The sequence below is a fragment of the Cuculus canorus genome, chromosome 4 (genome assembly GCF_017976375.1).
Source record: "Cuculus canorus isolate bCucCan1 chromosome 4, bCucCan1.pri, whole genome shotgun sequence".
Classification (NCBI taxonomy): Eukaryota; Metazoa; Chordata; class Aves; order Cuculiformes; family Cuculidae; genus Cuculus; species Cuculus canorus.
Window position 1 is genome coordinate 18,282,312 of NC_071404.1, and position 26,271 is coordinate 18,308,582.

A 26,271-nucleotide genomic window follows, 5' to 3' on the forward strand; every position below is an offset into this window, starting at 1 on the left:
CGTGCCCACTGACTTCTGAGTTTTCCTAAGACTGGTGGTCATGGAAATAGGTACTTCTGGGGTCATTTCTGTAGACTTAGTTAAAGAGCATCCGGTTAAGTTTGGAATTGACACAGACTTGCCACATGTAAAGACATAAAGCAATTCTTAGAAGGAGCAAATACTTTGTGTCTGATGTTAGTTCTGCTATCTTCTGCACAGTATTTTTGGTCAGAGAGAAGAAATTCTACTGTTTATTGAGTTCTGTCAGCATATCTTTCCCAAGTTTTTGCAAAGCGTTTCAAATGAAAGCTAGAATGGTCCTTTACTAATAGTGGGAGTATTGCCCTGCAGGTCCCTACACACTGTATCAAGATCTTCTTTGTTCCTTTCTCTTTCCTAGTCAACTATTTTTAACCTTTGCTGATGCTGCAAGTCTTCATTATGCTCTTTAAACCTTTCTTTCTATGGCGCTCCTTTTGTTATTTTCTATATAATGGGTCAAAATTATCTCTGGCACAAAGCCATGGTATTAAACCAAGAATTCATACAGACCAGTATTCTTAAACTGAAAAATGCTTACAGTCATTTGAACACCAAAGATAAGAGAGAGAGGCATATTTCTAGAATCTTTGCAAATGAAGGAGACAGGACTGCTGTTTAAGGGAGTTTCAGTTGAGTACAGAGACAGACTGAATGCAATCAGTCAAAAGAGATTTATTCAAGAGTCATAAATTAGGCTCTACCTTAGGTTTCTTCCGTCTCCTTTTGTTATATATCATCTCTTGTCCTAACATTCAGTCTGAAGTATTTCCTTCAGCCAGTAAAGAAAGATTTTCCAAACTCAAGAGTCCAATTAGGAAAAATGTTCCCCTGCCTTTCAGCATTGCATTATCTGAACCAGTTCTCTCCAAAGCACCATCTACAATGGAGGCATTTATAACGGAAAGTATCTCAGTAGGAAAGGGTACTCACTTATTGTATGAAAAATTGAAAACTACAGACTGAAAACAGGCACAGCTTGAGTGCTTCGGTATACCTGCTTTGTGTCTGTTTTATGACTGAGGCAGCATTCAAGAATTGTGAGGAAAAGATGGGGTAATGATAGATTGAAAAGTTGGATAAAAAGTAAGAAAACTGTTTCCATACCAGCTGCTATGAGAAGGTTCCACAGTCACAAGTGTTATTCCAATTTTCAGCAAAGAATTACTTCAGCAGCTTTTGTTTTAAGGATTGCCTTGGCTTTTGAAACTGCCCCCTTTACTGGCACGTCCAATTCCTGCAACGGCTCCCCTTCTGTGAGTTAGCTGGCATCTCCTGGTCTGTAAAGGGAAGATTTTAAAAATAACAAACTTCAGCCTCTTTCCTTTCATTGTCGAGGTTTTGTCAACAATCACAAGAGGTAGAAACATTCTCAATTGCTTGTTCATCGCGCTGTGATGAATGGGTCTCTTAGCTGTGCTGGCACAAGTGGCTGTGCACCCACACTGTCAGTGTGCCACAAACTGATTTGGCTTTGAAAACACTTTCCTCTCTCTCCTTCTCTCTCTCTCTCTTTCTGCATATAAACTTTAAGCCAGAACAACTGCCCAGATTTGCTCACAACAGAGGCATAGAAGTGATTTTTCTGGAAGAACTGAAAGGTTAATATGGTGCACAGACAGGAGTGGATAACATCAGAGAAGCCAATATTGCTACTGAAACTGCAGCCTGAAACACCACTAAGTGGTGCTTTATAAATGACAGCAAAGGTTGGAAACACAGATTCCATGTATTTTAATTACATGGCATATAATTTAACTGTCTGTTGGAGGTTGTGAGCATATGCTGGAGAAATACCACTGTATATTTACTCTGTTTTCAGAGACAGGATTCTAGGCTCAATAGACATATTCTGTAGTTGTTCCAGAGTGTCTTATATGCCCTTCTCTAAACATGGTATTTCTGTCTAATCATCAATTAAAATAACTAGGCATGATCTGACTTTGTTGTTTCCTTTCAGTTTGTCTGTGCTATTGGTATTCTCCACCTTTCCCATCACTGTAAGTTCATTTATTTTCTTTGTGACAGCTGATGTCAAGCTGATCTGTATTTATCATCTCACCTTCAATATTTGCTGGGATGTGCTGCAATTAGAGCAGCTGACATTTTGCTGTAGGCAGAACCAGAATTACATCGTGTGGATTCTCTGTGGGTTACTTGTAAAGGGTCTGGCTACCCTTTACACACAGTCATTTGGATTCATTGCTAAGCAGTTCGGTAGTCTGTGTTGACACAACAGACCATTCATTTTAGGTCCTCCATATTAGAAACAGGTAATGTGTCTGGTGCAGTAGAGACATAGCAGTGATGGAAGTTAGAAAGGACAAGATGGTAGAAAACTAAATCAGAAACTGAATAACTGAGCCAATTCTGGCTCATAAAAATTTTGTGGTACATGATTCTGAATTGGTGAGAGTTTGAAAGCTGTGGCACCATCTGAATAATGCATCCCTGACCCAGGCAAATCCTAAAGATCTGAGTATAGTAGCTGGGTTGAGAACAAAATACTGTAGTGGTTGAGGACACAGAGCTGAGAAGGAGTATCTGACAACAGTAAGGGGAAGAAAAAAAAAGTGGCTTTGGAAAGGATAAAACAGGTGAAAGTGCAAATCTATTTTAATTTCATGGAAATAATTTACAAGCTATTTCTATGGCTTCAGGGTAAGAATTTGAATATTCTGGTAACTAATTTAAAAGAAATATCGATGACCTGAAATCTGAAGATATAGCATGAAACAAAAATTTTATTTTTATATCTTCAAAATAGCTTTGGCTAAACATCTGAAATTAAAGTTCGCCTGAAATTTTAGTGTGGACACTTCACTGACTTAAACATATCATCACTGTGTTTGCAACATTGCCAGATCCACTGTCCAGTTATATTTTGTCACATGGAGTTTTGTGCCATGGTGCATGATAGACAGAGCCATGTCATCTTAATGCCTGTTGGGAGCTGCAGACTGCAGGACAGGAATAAGAAAAATACTCAGCATGTTAGCATCTTCATGAACAAAGTAAAAATCAGGTATAAGTACATAAGTTTCTCACATGAAATATCTCTGGTTGAGGAAATAGGTATCTTTTCGTGTCTCATTTCTTTACAGTATATTTGGAAACAACTCTGCTTTGTTCAAACAGTTACCCTGTTTATCTAGTGATTTAATGAGGTGGTGGTGGAGCAGTTGGCATCTGACAGCTATCAAAGTGGTTCTCAGCAAAGTCTCCTGCTGGTTAGAGTCCACAACCTCAACTGGTTACCATAATAAATGAATGGTCTCTCTAGACTTCAGGGTGCAGTGCTGTCTTAACCTCTGGACATCCTGCTCAACTTTGAAGTTGTTGTTTGAATTCATGTAGCTTGACTTAGCATGTAGTCACAATTTCTTCCTCAATTGTTTCTTGAGAGCACTTGTAATATCTAGCCTTCCTTGAAAGCATGTAAAGACTAAATTTTCTTTCAGGCTGTTTTCAAGAAAACTTGTGTTCCATGAATGAGATGAGTCAATTCAAGTACTTTGTGTATATACTGTACAAAGAGAATAAAAGTCACACAGGAAATCTATTTACATACGTGGGTAACATCTTTCAAAAAGCAGGCTAAAATCTTGAACTCCAACTGTCTAAGTTAGACGTTAATGCTTAGTGTCTGAAATTGTATTATATGTTCAGGGATTTTTATTGAAAAAAGTAAATTCAGGTGTGAAGCAAAAATGCCGTAAGTTATTCCTCGCCACAGTTTTGGAGAAGCTAGGGACAGACAATGAAGCCAACGATAAGACATAACAATGCTCCTTTTCATCTATCTCCTAACATTTAGAACTCTATGCTTGCTTTTTACTTTGCTTTTTTTTTTACTTTGCTTTTTAAATGGCAAAAAACCACAGGTAAACTCGAAGGTGGGTTCAGTGGTTTCAAGTGGACTTAGACTCCAGATTTTACTTTAAGCTTAACATTAAGGGTAAATATTATACTTTAAATGTCCCCATTTTATTAAACTTAATCTAAGAAATAAATTCCTATTTTTCCTTTCCCAGTGAACATTTTTTGTAGGCTTATAATTAATCATTGTTGTCATGCTTTCATTTGTGCCTTACAGAATTCACTACCTTTTAATTAATTACCTGAGCAGCTTAGGATGGACAATGATACTTTAAATCTTTGGGTCATGCCTATCTTAGGTTGCATGTTACCCCCTACAGGTCAAGCAAGGGATGATCTGGAATAAAAGTAATTTAGAACTGCCTTCAAGATAAGTGTTATTTCTAGATACTCAAAAAATGCCATGCAATTCATCACGATTGAATATGCATATTAAATGTAAAAATCTGCCTAGTCAAATAAGTTGTCTTAGTCTCTAATAATATACCAGTCAAAAATAGTGGTGAAAGATTAGACACTCCCTAGGGCTAGTTTGCCGTTTTTCTTTTTTTTTTTTTTTTTTTTCCTTTGCCATCAATTATGATAGCCACCTGGCAACTCCTGGAACTCTAGCTTTCAACAAGTCTTCTGAGATGGATGAAGGTTAGTATCAGACACCCACTGAAGTTTTAGTCTTAGAATATTCTAGATGTACATTTCCCTATATATTCAATACTTTGCAATAGGAAGGGATAGTAGTCGGGTTTAATTCTATTGCAGGCATTTTCTGCCATAGCTCTTCCCACTTCTGCAATTCTGAAGTGAGATGCAGCATAGAAGGGAAAAGAGATAATTTGAAGAGGGCTGCTGAGAGTCTGGAAGAACCTTAAAGTCTTTTAAATGTTTCCTTTCAGAGCTTCAATATGCATGTTACACATACAAAACATTTAACTTGTGCTCTTGCATCTAATTGTATATTTATATCCCCAGATTACTGGATATTTAGACCAGGAAGCAGACGTTAAGAAATGCTTTTACCTCAGAGCAGCCTGAATATAAAGGAACCAGAAGTTTGCCATGGCAACTTTGGAAGGATACTTTTTGTTTTTGTAAAGGCTTGAGATGTACTCTATCTTGCTGATGCACCCTAGAACAGGAAAGGTACAACCTAAGGATTTTCTTCACTCCTGAGGAAAAGAATAAAGGGTTCCTTTTCACTGGTTCATGGATTGCAGCATTTGACAGCATTGTTTTTAAGAGTTTGTCAAGTATCTAAGCAGTGATAAGGCTAGCTATCAAGGAGGTTAAGGCGGAACCTGAGACCCAGCTTGAAGAACTACTTTCAGGTAACTGAAATCAGGTTCTTTTGCCTTCTTTCAGTTAGTATTTGGTTTTCACCTAAAGCTCTGCTGCTAGTGTCTATTTACAACACATAATCTGGTTGTCTCCATTTCTCTTTTCTTAACTGCAATGGAAAATCTTTGGTTATCTACCACTTCATCTTCCAGTATGTAACCAAATGATGGCTTCTGAATGCTCAGAAAATGGTCCTGATGTCTGGACCACAGTGTCTTTAAGTGATGGAGCTTCTTCTTAAGAAATCTTACGATATATGCTGATAGAGATTTACCTTGATCTTCCTGAGCTTGATTTTTTAATAGGAAAAAAATCTAGGAATATTTTCACCTATTTCTAATTACATTTGCATACTGTTCTAAACTATTTCTCTTCTGAATATGAGGAAAAAGTCCAGACAGTGATCTCAGCTTTACTGTGTAAAGCAAGTAAATTAATGCCATAAGTGGAACCATTCTATATTTGAATTACACAACTAAGAACAGAGGGCAGTGTTCTTACTGGCTAGCAACTCTTAAAAATGATACCAAACTGTTACTTTTATATTACGTTTTTCTCAAAATTTGAGACCTCTAATGCAGTGATTTAGAAAATACTTTGCGAGGGAAGCAACACATGCTTATACTTTATTGCTGCACCATATAATATCAGGTCATTAATCATTAGTAGAAAGAGTAAAGGTCCCAATTTAGTGCCCTAGGGAGACATCTCCATTAATCGTTTGCCAATTGGAGGGGACAGAGTTGACTTTAACCTGCTGGGTATGGTCCATATCAAAAGCTCTGACCCATTTAATCAGCCTGGAATGTGTTCCATAACCTTTCAAGTTGGATCATTGAATGTCAAGTTCTGTCGAAGGCTTTATTTAGTCAACCATGACCGGTAACCTCCTTATTTTCTGCTTTTCATGTCAGAGGTACAATAGTTATACCAACACACGTGCAGCAATTTTCTTTTAAAGCCGCCATACTGTGTTTCGTGCAAATGGTTTTGAAAGATTTACTGTAATAGTGCTGGTATCATACTTTCTGAATAAGATCAATGAGAAAGTGAAATTTGTAATTGCTTTCTTTTGTCTGCCCTTTTGTCTGTACTGTGAACGATAAGCATATTTAGTGAGCTTCGATCCATAGTAACTTCCTCAGAGGCTTGAGAAATATTAATAAAAGACTCTCATAGTTTCTGATATGTAGTGTATTCTTTCCTTTTCTCTGCTGACCTTAGTGTATGTTAGCATGGTACCGTACTTACTGCAGTTTTTTTCACCATTACCAGGAAATAAATGAATTTAGAACTTCTGATGTCACTGGATGACACAGTGAATCAAGATGTTACTGTTGCTCATTGAGGTTTTTTTTTTTTTTATTTCTGTGTGCTTTCTTCATCTGCCAGTTCAGGTCACCGAAACAATTTTGTGATGTTTGAGGAAAATATACAGTAATATCTCACTGTGGAAAGACTAAATCAGAGTCCGTTCTGAGGGAAGCATTGACTTTGTATTTTGGATTATTCAGAATTAACAAACCAAGTGCAACTGCAGCATAGTGGCAGTCCCAACAATAAAACCTCTGTGTTCATTCTGTCTGATGAAACATCTATCTGACATTTGCAGCTACCTGACAAAATGGGACCAGATTGATGAGCTTAAGTTATTGAGTGTTTTTTGGTTCTGTAAGCATTTTGTCGCTTACAGCTGTGTAGGCAGCTTTCTTAATCTCTTTTGCTGTTTCTCTCATCTTCCATTTTTGTTGGCTAGAAATGCTTTATGTTTTCAACCTTTTCATTTTACAAATTGGTCTTTAAAATGCCTTGCTGCCTGGATGATAACAACAGTGAAATAATTTATGTCTAACTGTAGGTGCATTTATGAGCCTGACAGAGAGAGTGCAAGCAGTAAACTGTGCATTTAATTAGAGGCATTTCATTACATTTTCTAAGCTAGAATCAGCATCAGTCTGTCATTAGGTCCAAAATGATGTGTTTAAGAAACAGTGTTGCATTTTCTTTAAAAGGTATTTACTGGATTTGAATAACAACAGCCTACAAATGTATTAATGATAACAAGTATGCAAAATGTTCTGTACAAAAAAGAGATCTGACAAGCATGAACAGTGACAGATGATGACCAGAATTTTCAAAATTTATGATCATGACAATGTGAAAAAGTAATTATGAAAAATAAAAATCTGTTGCAATGATTAGCTGTAATGAATGCTCATAGCAAGGTAAATGAGCTGGAACAATTTAAGGCAATTACAGGCGATTTGCATTTTATACTATGTCAGTGCATTTCACCATTAGAAAACTCAGCAATATACTCTTATATTACCACAATTTTCAACTTTTTAGCCATGCACCTGATGTTCAAGTGTTGCTAAGCCATGATCTGTACATAAAGGAAAAGTAATAAAAATAATTAATTGCTTTAATAAGGCAAGCTTTACTATATTTAAAATAAATATTTTCATGTGAATGTTGATTTTGTACTTATGCTAATAAATCTGTTTGTAACATACGACTTCTCTATATAGTAGTAACCCATTTACGGTGTGGGAAAGAGCCTGTGTGGGATGTCACTGTGTATTTTGTACAAACTAACACACATCTGGGATGGCCTCATGGAATTTTCTGTGCATTTTCATTCATGCTGTTATTCCAAAAGCAAAACCTGTCTGAAATGGTCAGATTCTACTTCTCCAAAACTGTGTTTTAGCATGTGAGAATGTGCAAGTGCTAAGGAAGCCTAGAGCTGGGGGATAGATTTGGAACTACTTTAAAGTCTGCAGCTCTGTCTCTTTCAAATTCTTTCCAGCAGTGAACCATGAATTTCAGGATGATAAGGTTACAACAGACTGGCTCTTGCTGTTGGATCAGAGTAGTCACTCCCAAGTGGACTGTCATCACTAGCATTCAAGGTCACTTTTTTCATTACAGTGGACCTTTCCAAAGGGTTGTAATTCATCATTCCTTAGACATGTGATGTATCAGATCTAGGGGCATCTCTATGATTTACTTCAGTTCTAAGTCTTCTCCATTTGTACCATCTTTCTGCTAAAAAAAAAAAAAAGAAAGTTTGTTAAAGCCTTTTTCTGTTCTACTTCTGCTATTTTAAGAGAACAAATCTGAGATCACTGAACTGGTAGTACTTTTTAACATTGGTAATTTCTGATTTGCAAGCAGTGCCGTTCACTCTTGCTTAGGCAAACTGCTCTTTGAAAAGTTTATTTCTCGTTCCCTGCTACGAATCTAGCTGCCATCAGTTTTATTCTTGTCATTGTTTTGCTCCAGCTTGCTCTAATGCTCATGTACTCTCATTCCTGAAGAAGCTTAAGTAGAACAGGCATTAAACAAGTGACAGTTCCAAACAAAGTCATGGCCCAGCTGTTATTGAAGTCTGTGGAATTCTGTCTGTTAACTGTAGAGAGAACTGAATCAGGACTTTCAGAAACATATGGCAAATGAGTCCCCTGCTTACCCTCTATCTAGACATAGAAGCTATCCTGGAAACTGCACTGAATTTTGCTGTTGATCCGTCTTTTTCAACAAATACCACTGAAGTGGAGGGAAAAAGTTCTGGGCTTGCATTTTATTAGAAGTCTTTTGTGCAGACACCTTTGCCAAAGGCTTAAGAGCAATTTAAAATCTGACTTTAAAGTACAAATAACGCCTTTTATTTAATATCAGAAAAACAGTAAATAATTTTATACAATCGTAGGGAGGCTGGTATCATTGCATTTAATGCAACCTTTGTTTTTCTATTATCTGAATTGAGTATTAATGTCTGTATTTCCATACAGAAGAAATATACACTGATTCTACCCTTAAACCACTTTTAGCCTCTGTTAAAAAAAAGTTTTCCAGGTGTGTTGTCATCTAGAAAGCTTATGCCGCTTGAATGAAACCCCAGGTAGAAGCCTGAAGAAACATGTTGAAGACATTAGGGAGTTAGCGTTCTTTGGGATTTTTTTTATTTCAGAAGTGTTTGGATAGAAGTATGGGACCAACAGGACACATTTTAATTACTTGTTACCATTTCTTCTTAACCTACTTCAAACAGAGAGTGCAGTGTAATACTGAGCATATCATAGTCCCAGTCCTTGTTCTGTGTGTGGGTTTTTTACCCCGTTAACTCTGAACAATTTATTTTTTCTGGGTCAAATGAATTTCTAGATAGACCAAATACTTTCATGTATGACAAGGACAGTAGGACATCAAAACATATATACCCCAGGGAATGGCTTTAAACTTCTCCTTTTGATAATACTCTTCCTGACATGTTCAATGCATCCATCACATCAAAGCTTTAACTCTTTTTTTTTTTTTCAAGAAACAGCGTAAGTCTGTTTTTCTTAGAGAATGCATGGAGGTTGTTTAAATAAAATAAAATTAAAAAGAATTATATACTTCCAGAACAGGAATTGCAATACGCTTGAGCAGAGACATCTGTTATCTTTTCAGATCCCCAGGAATAGAAATTTGTTGTAGAATATGTTAATTTAATGAAAATCTACAGAATACAGAACATTAAAACCAGTAGGAATAGAGATAATAAAAACATTAAATAGGTTTTAGTCTGTAGCTCCATTCTGGAATAGGGCACGCAGGAACCCGGAACAAGTTTACTCAGGACTAAGCTTTGAAGGGGCATTTACTTTTGTGTCTGTACTGCACATGCCACTAGAAACACTTCTACCTTTTCATGTCTTTATTTTGAAGTAGAAAGCTTTGTTTATAATGGAATAGAGTTTATATGTATACATTGATCAAATTGAGAAGAAGAATTTCAAATAAAGGGATCACTGCTTTGTAAAGAAGGTTATATCTTCCTCAGGATTTCTTTTTACACTCTGAGTTACTGCATGCCTACTTTTGCAAGCTGGGGAACAACACAAAAAAACCATTGAGGGCTATTGTGCAGGTGCAGTAACTATGTAATGTTTTTAAGAATTTGTAAAAGGAAACGCATGGAGAAACTAGTTATATGTAATATTTTTTTTTCTGTTTTTCAACATTTAGAAACTAAATATGCTTATATTGTTTGTATTTTCTTGATAACGAATAATTTACATTTATTTTGTTCTATTATGCCTATGTTACCTTATACTGTGACTGCATGTTACTATTAAAAGATAAAAACAAAGAAAGATTTTAGTGAGATTTGTAAAGCTCTGTTGGGAATAGACCCCTCTGTTCCCAGGGTGAGAGTCAGCCCTGCCTTGAAGTCATTTAAGACCCACTCGTTCAGCTGAGTCACCTGGGCGTTTCCAGTAAAGGAATTTGGCACCAGCCCTCGAGCTTCTTTAGTCATGATGGTGATGTTGTCTGCTCGGAGGAGCAGTAGGACTTGTATATCAGCTCGTAGTGGGCTCTGACCTCAGCAGGAGGGCAAACACCTGCTCATTCAGGGATGCAAGGCTTTCTTTCTGTCCATACTGTGATCTTTCAGGTTCTGCTGCATTGAACACCCGTCGGGAGGGAAGCAGCAGGTTGTCTTGCCTCTCATGGGAGGAATCGCACAACCTTCGTGAGAAGCAGCTGCTGCTGGATCCCAGTCCCTGCCAAGTTCGTCAGTAGCTCCTGACTTCAGGGCTGAGAATCATACTCCCACGCTTTCCCATGCTCCCTGCTGAACACGGTCAAGAGCACATTGCTCAGTAGAAAAGAGGCCAAGGAACACTACAAGTAGCAGTTTTCTCTGCAGGGTTTACACAGTATTGATTAGAAGTAATCAGTGACAGTGACAAAATTAGGAAAACTAAGTTGTTCAAAGTTATAAATAAATTATCTCTAGTAATTTATGTTGAGAATTCTTGTTACAGAATTACTTATGAATTTCTTATGAATCCATACTGCCATATTTATAAATGCTGTTTGAAAAATTGAAGACAATACAGTTTTAATAGTTTGATTCAGATTCAGAAGTGCAGACTATATATCTAAAAGGAATTCCGTATTATTTAGAGAAGAAATGGACAAAGGAATTGTGCTACATTTATGTCTGCACTATTTTGATCTACTAGTAGCTGTTTTTTATTGCTATAACTTCGTGACTGGACCGAAGAAAAGACATGCAAACTTTGCAAGATACTTTAAAAGCAAAATATCAATTTAGATGCAGTTCTTACTTCTACATGATGACTCTGTGGTTTGTGTGATCATCTATCCTTCTGTCATATCTTCTTTTCAGTAATGTTCCATGGACATTTCAGTAATGTTCTATGTGAGATTGAGGGGATATAGGTAGTGTTTTGACACACATTATGGTATATATCATGGTATGCATCTGCTCTATAAGCATTTGAAAATTAAGACTCACAGCCTCAACTAAATCCTGTCTAGATGATAGATATGATATTTTTTATCTTGTTGACATTTCCTGACACAATCTTTAAACTTTGGTTAAGCAGCTTAAGTGAACGAAGCTGCTCAGTGTTAAGACAAGGAGGACAGAGGGAATGAGAAGTGACCCAGCACCTGCAGTCTGTGTGGGACAGTGTATAAAACAGCAACTTACTGGCACTTTTTAAAATAAGTAGAATTCTGAGTCCCCAGGGGCCTATGTGGGATTTGCAGCCTCTTGTAGAGGAAGAGAAAATAATCCACTTCTTGAAAAGTCGTGATTCATGCCAAGCATTGTAGCTTTGGTGGGAATAGCTGAATGGTGACATTTTGACTATGCAGGTGACAGGAGCACCCATCTTCCTCTTCTTGGTTTGCAGTGCAAGTGGTATTCTTCATTGCTGTCAGTTACAATAATTTTTAATTCCTAACCATTGTTATTGCTGGCCACTTACATAACTAAAATATCCGTTACTGAGAAAGATAATGAGCTCAACATCTCCCAGACATCATTACATATATTTTGTTCCCTAAGTGGTCGAAATCATGTGTTTGCAGAGACGCTGTGAGAAGAAGAAGCATATCAGTGTTTTGGTCACTATCTAATGGCTCTTAGCAGTACTGTTGATAACATATCTGTAGAAAAATGGTGTGGCATTCCTTTTTGTTGAGCAAAATTAATTTAAACACCAGGAAGAATCTTCTTATCATACATTATTGCATTATGTGACTTTTACAAGATACTTGACTGAGGAAACCACTCTAGTCATAAGTTTGCTCTGCAAGACTTTCAGATATTGAATCAGCTCTTCCAAATATCTAATAATGCTTTCTCTCTGCCTGCCTGAGACATATGCAGACATTTTAAAATGGATACAACCTCACTCTTCCATGCACAACAGATGCAAATAATACACAAGTGAGAGGGGAAAAAAAGGAAATGCATGCTGTTAGTGTTATGCTTCATGAAACACTGGTAATGTATGTGACACCAAGGCTCTCTGGGTGAGCTAAATCCTTATTCCTGCAGGCCTGGAGCCCATGGACTCTGTGAGAGCATGGCGTCTGACTACACATAATAGCTTTGCAAGTGCCTTTCTGTTCCCCTTATGCTATTCACCACTAAATCTATGGGAAGCCAAAAAAATCCAGAATCCCATTGGCACAGAAGTACTGTATCTCCTAGTTTAACCTGTGCTTTTAATCCACATAACACCTCATTAGTAAGGCTTTATGGGTGTAATCCAGAGCCCATTGATCTCCATGGAAAATTGCCCACTGATTCCACTGGGGTTTTGATCACCACCTGTACATGTGGTGTTAATTTCACATTTAAATCTTGTGCAAACCTACCAGGTTTGTGACCAGTCTAGTTTTTTAAGGCTAAACATAATGGAAAGATAAGTGAAAAACAGGTTTTCCCTGTGTACCTGAGAAAAAATCCTACCAAGTCAGACAAAAAGTGGGAAGAAACCCAGGAATTTAAGGATGTGACTTTTCCCCCTACCCACCCCAGTTTTCAGTCTGGAGGACCTCTGTGTCATGGAGGTTCACAGACTTGGCTTCAACACCTGGCCATACACTGTAGCTCCAGACTTGGCCTGGCCTCAGAAAGGTTTTTCCCCAGAAAGATGGGTGCCTCCCACAGAGCGCTGAAGGGGATGGAAATCTTAAGCAGTCCCATGGTGAACTTAAATCCTAATTCAAGAGCACCAAAAATTGATTCTTTGCAGCTGTGGAACAAATTTTTCTTTCCTGAGTTGAGGGAAGAAAAGCTCAAGGAGCTCCAATATATTTCTAGGAGCCAAATTTTTATTGTACTTGGAAATTTTTATTTGATCAGCAGCCTTGAGGTTTGAAGAGGATTATTTACCTCCCTTCCTTATTTTGAGAACCAGCATAAATAATCTAGTTAGCAATAACGCTGTGCCTCTCAGTGTGCTTGTTTATCATTAGAGTTCTCCAGCTTTCATTGGGCTGGTGCACTCTGATTCCTGACTGAATTTACGATGCAAACGTCAGGCACCAACTCCATCTCTCTGTTTCCAAGCCAAACTTCTTTATTTTACATTGGATTTGAATTCTACATTTATGGAATTATGGGGAAATATTTGAAAATATTAAAATTGTCTCAACATTTCAAACTAGATTGGAGGTTAGCTCCAACATGAAAGTTAACGGCATTTCTATAGGAATGCCATATACATACTGTTGCTTTCGCTACCTTTTCTCTAAGGCTCATCATATGGGTTTTTGGCATACATGCTTTCCTTACTCTGTAATGTCTTTTTGCTTATTTTATTTATATATTTTATATTTCTGTGGAAGAATGTGAGATTTTTTTAAGGGTACTTTGTAGGTAACAAGGCCCTCTTATGGGAGCAGGTACATCAAAGTAAGGAACATTCAGTGAAAAAGATTGCAGGAACAAAGAATGAGAAGTAATAACACCTGTCTTCATTAATAAGACTTATGGGTATAACTGTTGGAAGCACTTACCCAAAAAACCATTCATACGGTGCTCAGTGTAGTCAGGCCGACATGATCAAAATCAACATGGCAGGCACCAGGCAGATTACAAACTATCTAACTGATAGGTCTTCAAATGCAGATGTTGCTGGGGTTTCAAAAGTGACCGTGTGATTTCAGGACTTCGGTCAAATGCAGGCTTCTAGTATAGAACAAAAACTGAAACAGAGGTACTGTCTTTGGAAGCAGTTTTAAACTATTAATTACTATTATTTAAAGCTATTACTTAAACGAAATAATTTAGCTTAGTAGAAAATCATGAAGTAGGGTTATACTGCTTATATATTGCCACTGGAGTCTGACCTCTAACAGAATTATTACCCAGTCTTATAACAAACCGATAAATAACTTGTTACATCACAGACCCTTCAGATCAGATCTACAAAAATGAGACCAGATTTGAAAAATTTAGCCGGCAGTGAGAATTGTGAGAATCTAGATATATTTAGCTCAGATAGTGACAGTCAGGGAGGATCTTGGTGGTAATTAGGAATGAAGTATCTGTGATCCACGTGCAGGAAATGCATAGAGGCAATCAAATCTCAGGAGATGGATCTGTGCACCCTATCTGCAGTGCTGATGTAGGATATAAAGTGTGCATAGCTTCTACAGTAAAGGAGAGCACAAACTCGATAAAAGGCAGGTATATCATTTAGCAATGAAGATGGAAAGCTATTAGTTAGAAAGAATATCGTAAATATTATGACTAGACAAATTCAGAACTGAAATGAATCATTGATGAGTAGACCACTGAAATTATTTATCAGAACTTGCTGTGCATTTTGCATTACTTCAGGATTGGGTTTTTTTCATCATCAACTTGTATATTTTAAGACCTATCTTCTACTTCACGAGAACTAATTTAAAAAAGTGCAGCACTGAAGACATCACCCTGGAGGAATGAAGCAGACATTCTGGATTTATTATTTGTGAAAACATACTACTCACATTTCTTACCAGTTTGTTTTCTGGAGCCTTTGATTTAACAAGTACTTTAATTATTGTCAGAAGTAAGCATTTGTGCCTACAATACATATGTACAAATAGAAAAGACTCAAACCCAGATTTTTCATTTTTGTGTGGCAGTTTGATTTTTCATAGGAAGAGTGTCAGGGCCTTAGCCTTTATGTGGGCAGGATATTCCCAGGTACATTAATTTCAATGGGTGTTGTAACCTTTCAGTGTTAAAAAATTTGATCTGGGAATTGATTTACCTTTTGTATCATAAGAACTGAATCAATATACCTGAATAATAATGTTGATTAAGTAAGTGAATGCAGAAGTTCCAAGAGAAGAAGACCATGGGCACTGGGTGCATCTTGTGGCCTCTTAATTTTAACAGGAATTCCTTGCTTCCTATAGATATATATATATATCTATATCTATCTCACTAGAAAAGTTTAAAATATACTAGGAAAAGTATGTTAACAACAACACAAACTTTATCTTTGGCTTGAGAATTGTCAAACTTTTTGAATGTCACGCAAAATAACAATACATCATAGCATGAGGTAGGATAAATTAAAGTCATTGGAAGACATTTCTTTTTTTGTCTGAAACACCACAGAGCTTGGAGATTTTATATTGCTATATTTTATAGTTTGTAATATGCATAGAAGTTGAAATATCCCTGGGGAAGTTTATTCATACGGTACTCTGAGCCTGAGAAAAAGTGGGAAGGTGAAATCCTCTCAAGGAAGGTTGAATGACTATTTCCTACCCAATTGTGTAGAATTCCATCAGTTTGAAAAAAAAAAAAATTAAGGCATGTGTCCAAAGTCAAATTGCCATAATTGTGTGCCTAAATATGTCCCCAGCTACTATAATGAAATCTGTAGTCAGAATTATGTAACAGTATACAAATGGGTCCTCTCTATAGCTAAAAATGTTCCCAAATACTTTGAAAATGAAAACTGAAAATCTTTATTTTATTTCAGTCCTTGTCTTTCAATCTTTTGATTTTTAAGCATCATCAAAATAGAAGAGATGGAATTATACATGTGACATGCTTAAATAGGCAATATTAAGAATAGGTATAATCTTTGTAAATAACACCTGGGACAGATAATCACCAGTTACATTGATTTTCCACTCAGGATTTTAGTCACTGGCATTAGTCTGAGTTTTAGAATGGAATAAACACTTCTTCAATAGATTTTGTGGATAGATTGAGGAGTTTAATTTCAGGAAAAAGGGGAGCTTTGAACTGCATTGTGCTGCTATGGTATTGCATTTTGCATGAGACCTTTACACATATTGTTCCTTTCAATCCTGAGGCAAATGACAAATGCTGTTTAAGCACTGAATCACTTTTCTATTTTCCATACTAGTACTGCCTGAAAGTCTGCAAGAACCTTAGATGAAGATTTGATATCTACAGATCTCCATTTCCTGTTTTCTTCTTGGAGATCCAAATCCTGTGGGATTTATAGCACCCCCACTGAAGCAGTGAATGTTCTTGGCCATGTGCATTCATACAGTTACAGTTAGGTAATTGGTGCTTGATTTCATGAAAAAGTTTCTGGGAATGCTTTGTGAAACTGCTTCTCCAGTGCACTCAGCTGAGCTGGACTGGAGCCTCCAAGAAGCATATCATTTGTTCTGCCCTGTGCAGATTCCCATGGCTTAGAGCAGTCTAAATAGACCCAGGAGCTGCTTTCAGGAACGGGATTTGAACCTAGGCCTTCTTTGTGGTGCGAACTCACTGCTAGAGGACAACATGGTGCTATAAATGTCTATTAGTTATTAGGTGACACAATAGATGTCTGCTGTGGTACAGGAAGCGGCATTCACACAAGGGGGATAGGACTCAAACTGAAAAGGTGAAGAGCAATATAATATCTTTATCTCGAAACAGATTAGGACGGTCATCAAGAAACTTCCTTTCTTGTCTGTGCTATAACTTTAGGGAAGTGTCTCCAGACCTCTCAGAGGCTGTTTCTCCCTCCCTCTCTACTTCTGTGTGTGGAGCTGAGCTTGCATGAACATTGTGCACTTGAAAAGTCTTGTTAAGTAAAGGCCTCTTCTCATGTAACCTCTCCTGGGTGGACTTTATTCCTTATAAACAATTTAAACAAAGCCAACACACCTTAACGACCCTGGTAGACAACAAAGATTTGAGCTGATTGGCTGAAGGCTCTTTTTACTGAAAGCTTGTGTTTAGTCCTTTTCCTCTCCTCTCCTCTCCTCTCCTCTCCTCTCCTCTCCTCTCCTCTCCTCTCCTCTCCTCTCCTCTCCTCTCCTCTCCTCTCCTCTCCTCTCCTCTCCTCTCCTCTCCTCTCCTCTCCTCTCCTCTCCTCTCCTCTCCTCTCCTCATTTCAACTATTTACATTATTTATCCTAAATTTGCAGATGTTTATCCTTGACAGCTTTATTTCTGAGACTCTGGGATCCAGTTGTCACACATCTTTCACCTCCTGAAGGCAAATGAGTTTGCACTGAAGTCTAAAGTGTTTGACCTTCATCAAAATCTAAGCCACTTAGAGCATTATAATTTCACATCAATTAATTTTATTTAAGGATGCCATTATAGCACGCTTTTCATTGGAGGACAAGTTATGGCCCTTCTTTGTTAATAAAAGCTGCATTACAAAACACAGTTTTAATGCAAACTTCAATCCATGCAAAGACAATACTTTTATGACCTCTCAAAATAAGAAATTATACTGAGTTGGAATAAGATTGTCTGGCTTTTATATCAGGTTGGTCAAAGGAGAATCAGTGAAACCTGTAGATATGAAAACATTTTTCTTAAGTCAGAAATCAATTTTCTAAAATTTTATTTTCCAAGATACAAAATTAATCACAGTTATATTCCATTGAAATGCTGAAATAGATAGATGACTAACCAACTGGCCTCTCCAATATATTGTTTGTTGGGAAGGGAAGAGTTTCCCCAGCTGCAGTAATTTGTCACTTTTGTTGACAGATGGAGTGCAATAAATTCTTATCAAGAGTGAGACACTCAGGCTCACATCATCCAGCTAACGTCTGTCGTGCTTTTTCTACATGGCCTTTCCAGTCGCCTGAAATATAGATTGGTGCCTGGTCACTACATCTTCACCAGAAGTCATCTTGCTATTAAATCTTCTGTAGTGTAGAGTCCCCAGTGGATGTTGGGAAACGTGTAGGGAAATGATGAAACTTATTGTTTTATTTGAAAAACTATTCTTGAGATGCTGTTGAAATTCTGTGATAGACGTCATTGGAGAAATGCTTTCATTTGATTAACTAGGGCATTTGAAGACCAGAGAACTAATGCATAACTATTGGGCATGTTTAGGTTCCTTTTTCCCCCCCATCACTAGTTTAACTCCTCTTCACTGACTGAAATTTCAAGATATATTGTAGTGCTACATATCCCATCCATACACTAGGAATTTGTGTACTTACAATACTTTAATAAGGACAAGCAGCATAACTGTGCTGCTAGGAAGCTATGATCTGGTTGCCATTACTGAAACTTGGTGGGACAAATCCCTCATCTGTAGTGTGGCTATCAATGGCTACAGGCTGTTGATAAGGGACAGACTGAGAAGGAGAGGTGGAGGCATTGTCCTCTGTAACAGGAAACTGATAGAGTGTGAAGAGCTGTCTTTGATGAGTAGCCTTGAACAGGTTGAAAGCCTGTGAGGCAGAATAAAAGACCAAGACAGCAAAAGGAAACTTGTGGTTGGTGTATACTACAGTCCACATGATCAAGAAGAGCCTACCAATGAAGTCTTTTTCCTTCAGCTACAAGAGGCTTCACACTTGCAAGCTCTTGTCCTACTGGGGGACTTCAATCACACTGACATATGCTGGAAAAGTAGCACGGCAAGTTGTAGGCAGTCCAGGAGAATTCTAGAGTGCATTGAAGATAATCTCTTATCCCAGGTAGTAAACACTCCTACCTGAGGGGATGCAATACTGGACCTGGTGATCACCAATACAAGTGAGCTCATCGGTGACATCAAGATAAGAGGCAGCCTGGGCTGCAGTGATTATACGCTGGTGGAGTTCAAGGTCCTGAGGGATATGGGATAGGCAAGGATTATAGTTAGGACCATAAATTTCAGCAAAGAAGAATTCCAGCTCTTCAAGAAGTTAGTCAGTAAGACACTCTGGGATGCGATGCTTGGCGACAAGGGAACAGAACTGAGCTGGCAAATATTTAAGAATGTTTTCCATGAAGCAGAAAAGCGCTTAGTCCCCGGGTGCAGAAAATTGGGCAGGGAAGGGAAGAGACCGGAGTGGCTGAGTTGAGACCTGTTGGTCAAACTGAAGAGCAAGAGGGATCTTCACAGGCAGTGTAAGCAGGGACAGGTAACCTGGGAAGAGTATAGGGACACTGCCTGTTCATTTAGGGATGGGGTCAGGAAGGTCAAGGTGCAGCTGGAGCTGAACTTGGCAAGGGAAGTGAAGACTAACAAGAAGTGCTCCTACAGGCAGGCCAGTCAGAAAAGGAGGTTAAAGAAGATTACACCTTCTGATTGATGAAAATGGTGACCTCATATCATCCGACAAAGGGAAGACTGAGGTACTCAACAACTTTTTTTCCTCAGTCTTTACTGAAAACTGCCCTCCCCAACCCTCCTGGACAACAAAAGGGGATGGGAACGGGGGACAGGGGGACGGGGGGGGGGAGGGGGGAGTAAAGCCCCTCCCACTGTAGGGAGAGGATCAGGTTCGTGACCACCTGAGGAACCTGAACATGTATAAGTCTATGGGACTTAATTAGATGCATCCTAAATTCCTGATGGAATTGACTGATGTTGATGCCAAGCCACTCTCCATGATATTTGAAAGTTAGGGAAAAGGGACTGGAGTAATTGTAACATTCTCCCTGTTTTTAAAAAGAGTAGAAAAGACGATCTTGGGAACTACTAACCAGTCAGCCTCACCTCTGTGCCTGGCAAGATCATGGAACAGATCCTTCTAGAAGCTATGCTAAAGCACATGAAAATGGGGAGGTGATTAGAGGCAGCCAGAATGGCTACACCAAGGGCAAGTCCGGTATGATCACCCTAGTGGCTTTCTATGATGGGGTCACCACAGCAGTGGACGTGGGAAAACCAGTGTAATTTTTCTGGACTTCTTTAAAGCCTTTGACATGGTACCTCACAACATCTTTTTCTCTATAAATTGGAGAGATGTAGATTTGATGGGTGGATGAGGAATTGGTTGGATGGTCTCATTCAGAGGATAGTGGCCAATGGCTCGATGTCCAGATGGAGATCCATGACAAGTGGTGTCCCTCAAGGATCCATATTGGAACCAGTGCTGTTTAATATCTTCATCAATGATATAGACAGCAAGATCAAGTGCACCCTCAGCAAGTTTACAGATGACACCAAGCTGAGTGGTGCAGTTTCCACACCAAAAGGACAAGACATCATCCAGAGGGACCTAGACAGGGTGAAGTGGTGGGTCTGTGTGAACCTCATGAGGTTCAACAAGGCCAAGTGGAACGTCCTACACTGCATCAGGGCAATGCATGGTTTCAATACAGAAAGGGGGATGGTGTGACTGAGAGCAGCCCTGCAGAGAAGGACTTGCAGGGGCTCCTTGATGAGAAACTCAACATGAGCTGGCAGTGTGCACTTGCAGCCCAGAAGGCCAACTGTATCCTGGGCTGCATCAAAAGAAGCGTAGCCAGCAGAGTGAGAGAGGTAATTCTGCCCCTCTATTCTGCTCTTGTGAGACCCTACCTGGAGTATTGTGTCCAGTTCTTGAATTCTCAACATAAGAAGGATATGGAAGTGTTGGAATGGGTCCAGAGGATGGCTACAAATATGATCAGAGGGCTGGAGCACCTCCCATACAAGGACAGGCTAAGAGTTGGTGTTGTTCAGCCCGGAGAACAGAAGGCTCAGAGGAGACCTTATAGCTGCCTTCCAGCACCTGAAAGGGACTTACAAGAAAGCTGGGAAGGGACTTTTTGCAAGGGTATGTAATGGTAGGATGAGGGGGAATGACTATAATTTGGAGAACGGAAGATTTAGATCAGACATTAGGAAGAAACTTTTCATGATGAGGGTGGTGAGGCACTGGAACACGTTGCCCAGGGAAGTCGTGGATGCCCCCTCCCTGGAAATGTTCAAGGCCAGGCTGGATGGGGCCTTGAGCAGCCCGATCTAGTGGGAGGTGTCCCTACCCATGGCAGGGGGGTTGGAACTAGATGTTTTTAAAGCTCACGTAGAACCCAAACCATTCTGTTAATTCTATGATCCTATAAACATTCCAGCTCTGCAGTAACATGAAAAGATGAAGTAGGGTATTTTGCCAAGGAATACTTAGCATTACTGCAAAGCCTTATTGTATTGTATAAACTGTCATACCTTTCACGTCCCAAAAGAGAACCACATGTCCAGACTGTCAAGTGCAATTTTTTCATTTTCTAACTTCAGCAAAGGATAGACTATGTGGATTAAGTGGTATTTTATTACTTCTGTCAAAGTGAGAAATTAAAAGTGAAACGTGTTTCTCTTTAAATATCCAGACTCTCTTAAATTAAAGATGCCTTTGCAGAATGATGGTGATGCACAGTGCTAGAACAGTCAGGAGGAAAAACATATTTCACTAAGAATTGTTTTCTCTTTTCCCTCTGCCATGTTCATCACAGTAGCCTCCAGCTGTTTTCCTTGGGATACAGCCCTACTGCTCTGTGGCATCCATCCTCCAGGGCACAAGGAGTAGTAATTTATATTTTCAGTTTCCAACACCTGCATGAGGGAGGGAGAGTTGGTCCTTGATACCATTTAGTCATTGACTTTCTTGAAAATAGAATTGAGCCATAATATGTCCCTGGACAGCTAGGAGACATTAGGGGCTAATAAGTCTTATGATATATGCACACTATTATTATTGTAGCTTTTAAAATCTGAATAAAAATTGCATTTAACCAGGGATACATGTTAAGCAGATCCATATGGAAATATTTTCCATGCATCAAAACCATATACTTAGAATTTTTTGCATTGCATAGTTCGTCAAAATCATTCACGTTGTTCTCAGATACACATATATGTAAATAGATACAAAGATGTGTTGGACTAAAAAGCTTTATATAAAAAAAACTCCAGTTGTTCATAGCTTTTATCCTTTGTTAAATTCTCAAAGTGGTATTTCAGTTTGTCCTTGAAATATTAGTTTAGCAGATAATTGAAGATCTGGAGAGAAGACCAAAGACTCCCTGGTACAGCACTGGAAAAGACAAGCCTCTAACTATGCAGAAGTTTAACCTTGTGAGGAAAGATTTGCAGAGACGTGAAATCTAGAACTTTTTCTTCAGTTTGCACACATTATGTTAACTAAATAGAACTGTTTTGTTAACTGTTTTTGTTAACAAGCCAAGGCATGCAGCTTACCATATGCTAATGTGCGTTTTAATTTCTATTGAAAAGATTTACACTTTAGGATGTGGCCCTGCTACCATATAATTGCAAACATATACGTTTTACTCATTTGAAAGCTTTGCTTAAATTTCTAAACCTATATTACAACAGAAGAAAAATATGTTAAAATGTGATCCTTGAGAACGTTAAAGCCAGGAAGATCAGGAGAAAGTCTGAAGATAATATCTTTCAGTTAAAAGCCCTCCAGTGCCTGGAGAAATGACACCCCTATCACATGTTAGTCTGCTCCTACTGGTATTAAGGGCTTTACTTAAACTGTAAAAGATATATCCCAGCAGAGAATACCCAGATAACTATTTAATGTTAGAAGAAAGTTTTTTTTATATGATCAGGTTAGTTAAATACATTTTTCTGCAAGGAAAAGAACTATTAAAATATGTGGGTTTTTATGACTGACAATCAGCAGAATGAGTGTTTCATATACAATCTGTTTTCCTTTTGGGACACTATTTGTTCCTGATCTTTCTCCTAGCAGATCAGTTTCCAAGGAGGCTAAAAATAAATATTGTCCTTTAAAAACAAAAACAAAACAGTGACTGAATTAGTATGCTCCTGTGAAACAGCAATTATTTCTGACAGGTGAAAAGGCCATTAGACATGAATTGATTTTTGGAGGTATGGTGAACTCTTAGTCTAGTTGACAGAAGACGTTTGCGCTCGGCACCTCTGAAAATCAGGGTCAGTCTTGCAAGGTACTAAATTACCTCAACCCACAGAAAGTTTTCCACACATTTCCAAAACTGGCCTTTGGAAATGAGACAAGAATTCTGTAAGCCCCAATACGTACTGTGAATATTCTGAAACATAATCCCTGTTATGTTGTCTACTTTAAATTGCATTGAATTTGGCACCATGAGATCCTGAGAAAGCTCTTCCTCCTACTGTTTCCACTTCTACTCCTTCTGTGTCTTATTCTTCTGAATAGTACCAAGACTTGGACTGTCATTTTCCACTCATGAGTACAGTGCCCAACGCTACTAGGCCCTAGTATCAGTTGGAACCATTTATTATTATGAAATGGCTGTTCATAAATATAAGAAATATGAAATATAACTGTTTAGAGAAGGAGCTGTAACTTTGCCAAAGTTATGCAGCATGTCAGTGGAAATCCTTGACTGAGACTACAGGTATGTTAGGCTCTTAATTAGGCCTTCATACTCCCCTAGAGTGAAAATAAATTCTGAAATTCTGATCCATTCAAAACATTGAAACCTAATTAATATATGAAAAAATTCAATACAATCCAGGATAACAACAATTTGAATGAGAGTGGACAACTGGGTACTAACACAGATGTGATGTCAAGAGGCATGAACAGGAATATGTATAATTAATAAGTTTTTTTCCTAATGTCTTAGCTTTCTTTTGGTTTTGTGCAGAATAAGATTAGATCTGCCATTCAGAGATCAGTGAACAATTGAGTCCAAACATATCTGAACTTTGAGGCAACTCAGACTGAGGCATGAATTCAGAACTTTGTGATGTGGGCATCTCTCATTATGTCATAATTGCCTTTTCTTTCATCTTTTCCATGTATCACCATATGTTGTATTTGTTAAGGCCATTTAATTTTATAGCAGGAAAAAAAGGCTATGTAAGTAATATCGGTATAAATATGCTGGCTGTATTTATGGGTTGAGTTCTGTACCTAAGAAGGCCTTTGAAAACTGACTCTGTTCTGACTGCTGACGTAGATTCTCAAGTGAAATCCTTCATTTATACTTCATTTCCTGACTGCATAAAGGAAGGTAAACAGCAATTGATTTTAAAAAAAAAAAATTATAGTGAGACAAAATTAATGTTTGCAGACCATTTTGGTATTCTCAGGCAGCAAGTAGTTTAAACAGTAACGTGTATTTCTTTCTTACATGTCTGCATCTTGAGGGAGTTTTTAAGTGCGGTTCTTCAGTGATGCTCATTGGCTTCTTTAGTCTTCTCATACAGTACATGCATCTGGAAAACAGCAATGTTTAGGATTATGGTTGCAATTGTATGGATTTTGTTTGGTAAAGTATATTAGATTTTACTTCTTTTTCTATTGTATGTGTACAGGGAGTACATACATTTCTGGTAAGGCACTTAGTAAAACTGTGACCAGAACTGTATGGTTAAAATGATGCCATTCTCCCAGATTTATGTTTCCTGCATTATAAGAGAAAAATTTGGTGCTGTGCTTGTGTGTTGGCTCTTGCAACATTCCTCTATAGTCTAGACCAGAAGTATGTCTTCTCCCAAGTATCAACATTTGGCAATTGTCCTAAAATGAAACTTCTTTATCAAATCCTTTACATCACAGCCCCCAGACAGGAAATACCAACACAGAAAACCTCGATCTGAAAACTTTGAAAAAGTTGACTAAATTCATGCTTTGACTCTTTGAAAATGACCCTTGGGAGCTCAAATGTGTGCACTGAGCATTTAAGACCTATAGTTCACAAAACGAGATTTGACTTCAGACAGGTTTCAATAACTGGGAGAACCTCCGATGATAAGTATTGCTTTACTTTTCTTACTTCCTGGCTATAAAGTTTGCTAAGATTACGATGTGCTCTATCGTAACTTTCAAAGTAAAAAGACTTCATGTTACTAAAGTTTTCCCTTTGTACAGTCATAATGAAAAGGTGCTAAGTAATTTCTATGAGCCTGGAGTGTTCTCACGACTTTCATGCAGCATAAAGGCCACATGAAGTAGTTAAGGTCTGAGAGCAGTACAGTAACTGCTATGCCTTCACCCAGGTTCTTATCAAGACATGCAGAGAAAGGCACTTTCAATGAAAAGGAAGCTTTCATCTATTGAAGGGAAGACCACAGGAACAGTTTTATTATTGTCATCTATGATGCTTACATTTCATCCCTGGGCTGTCCTCACAAGGAATTGGATTTTGAAAAAATTAACCTTGTGCTTTAAATATTTGGGAGCAAAAATGCTAGGTTGTAATGCTCACTTTTTTTTTAAATTATTTTTTTATTTTTAAACTTAGTTAGTTACCCTGCATAATATTTGTATTTTGCATGAATGTTTATTCGTTGAAGCATGACTATCTGAAAAGCAGAAAAGAGCTTCTAATTTTTTAGCAGGTCTGTTTATTTTGAGCTTTTTTCTTCCCATCATCTAACCACTGAATATTCTGTGTCCATTTTCTTAGGCTTTTGCAGCATCAGGTTCTAAGAAGCTAGTGATTATTTTTCAATCAGTTCCTCAAAGGATTGGATATGTAATTGATGGGTATCACTCCTAGGAATCCAGAAGTGTGAACACTTTTTGAGGACAAGCAAGAATTAAGGTAAGAAAAAAATCCAGAGGTATTGCTCCACCTACAAACAGCATACACTAGTTAAAAAATTCTGTTTTAGTCTCTCAGTTGCCTCCTTTTTTTATCATTCTACTTATTAATCTTTTTTCTTTTTTTTGTCAAAGATCACAAATAGACAACTAACAAATTTGATATAGGTACAGAAAACACACTTATACATCTAATGTCTATGATAAAAAAAGAATAATAGAATTTAATACACCTTTCGACAGTCAATAAGTGAATGAGGTTGTCTCAGCATTCCAGGAGGGTTTCACTCCAGAGCTGTAAATACCCCAGGTCTTGTCCTGCTGTGTAAAAGCCAACTAGGAGCTGTCACACTGTTCTCTTTCTCCCCACCACTGGGAAGGAAAATCGTGTCACAAGCTTTCTCCACTAACATGATCATATTGGAGAGCCTTCCCACATTTGGTAAATTCTGGTACTCTGTACTGATTCACTTCCAATTATCTTTGAAT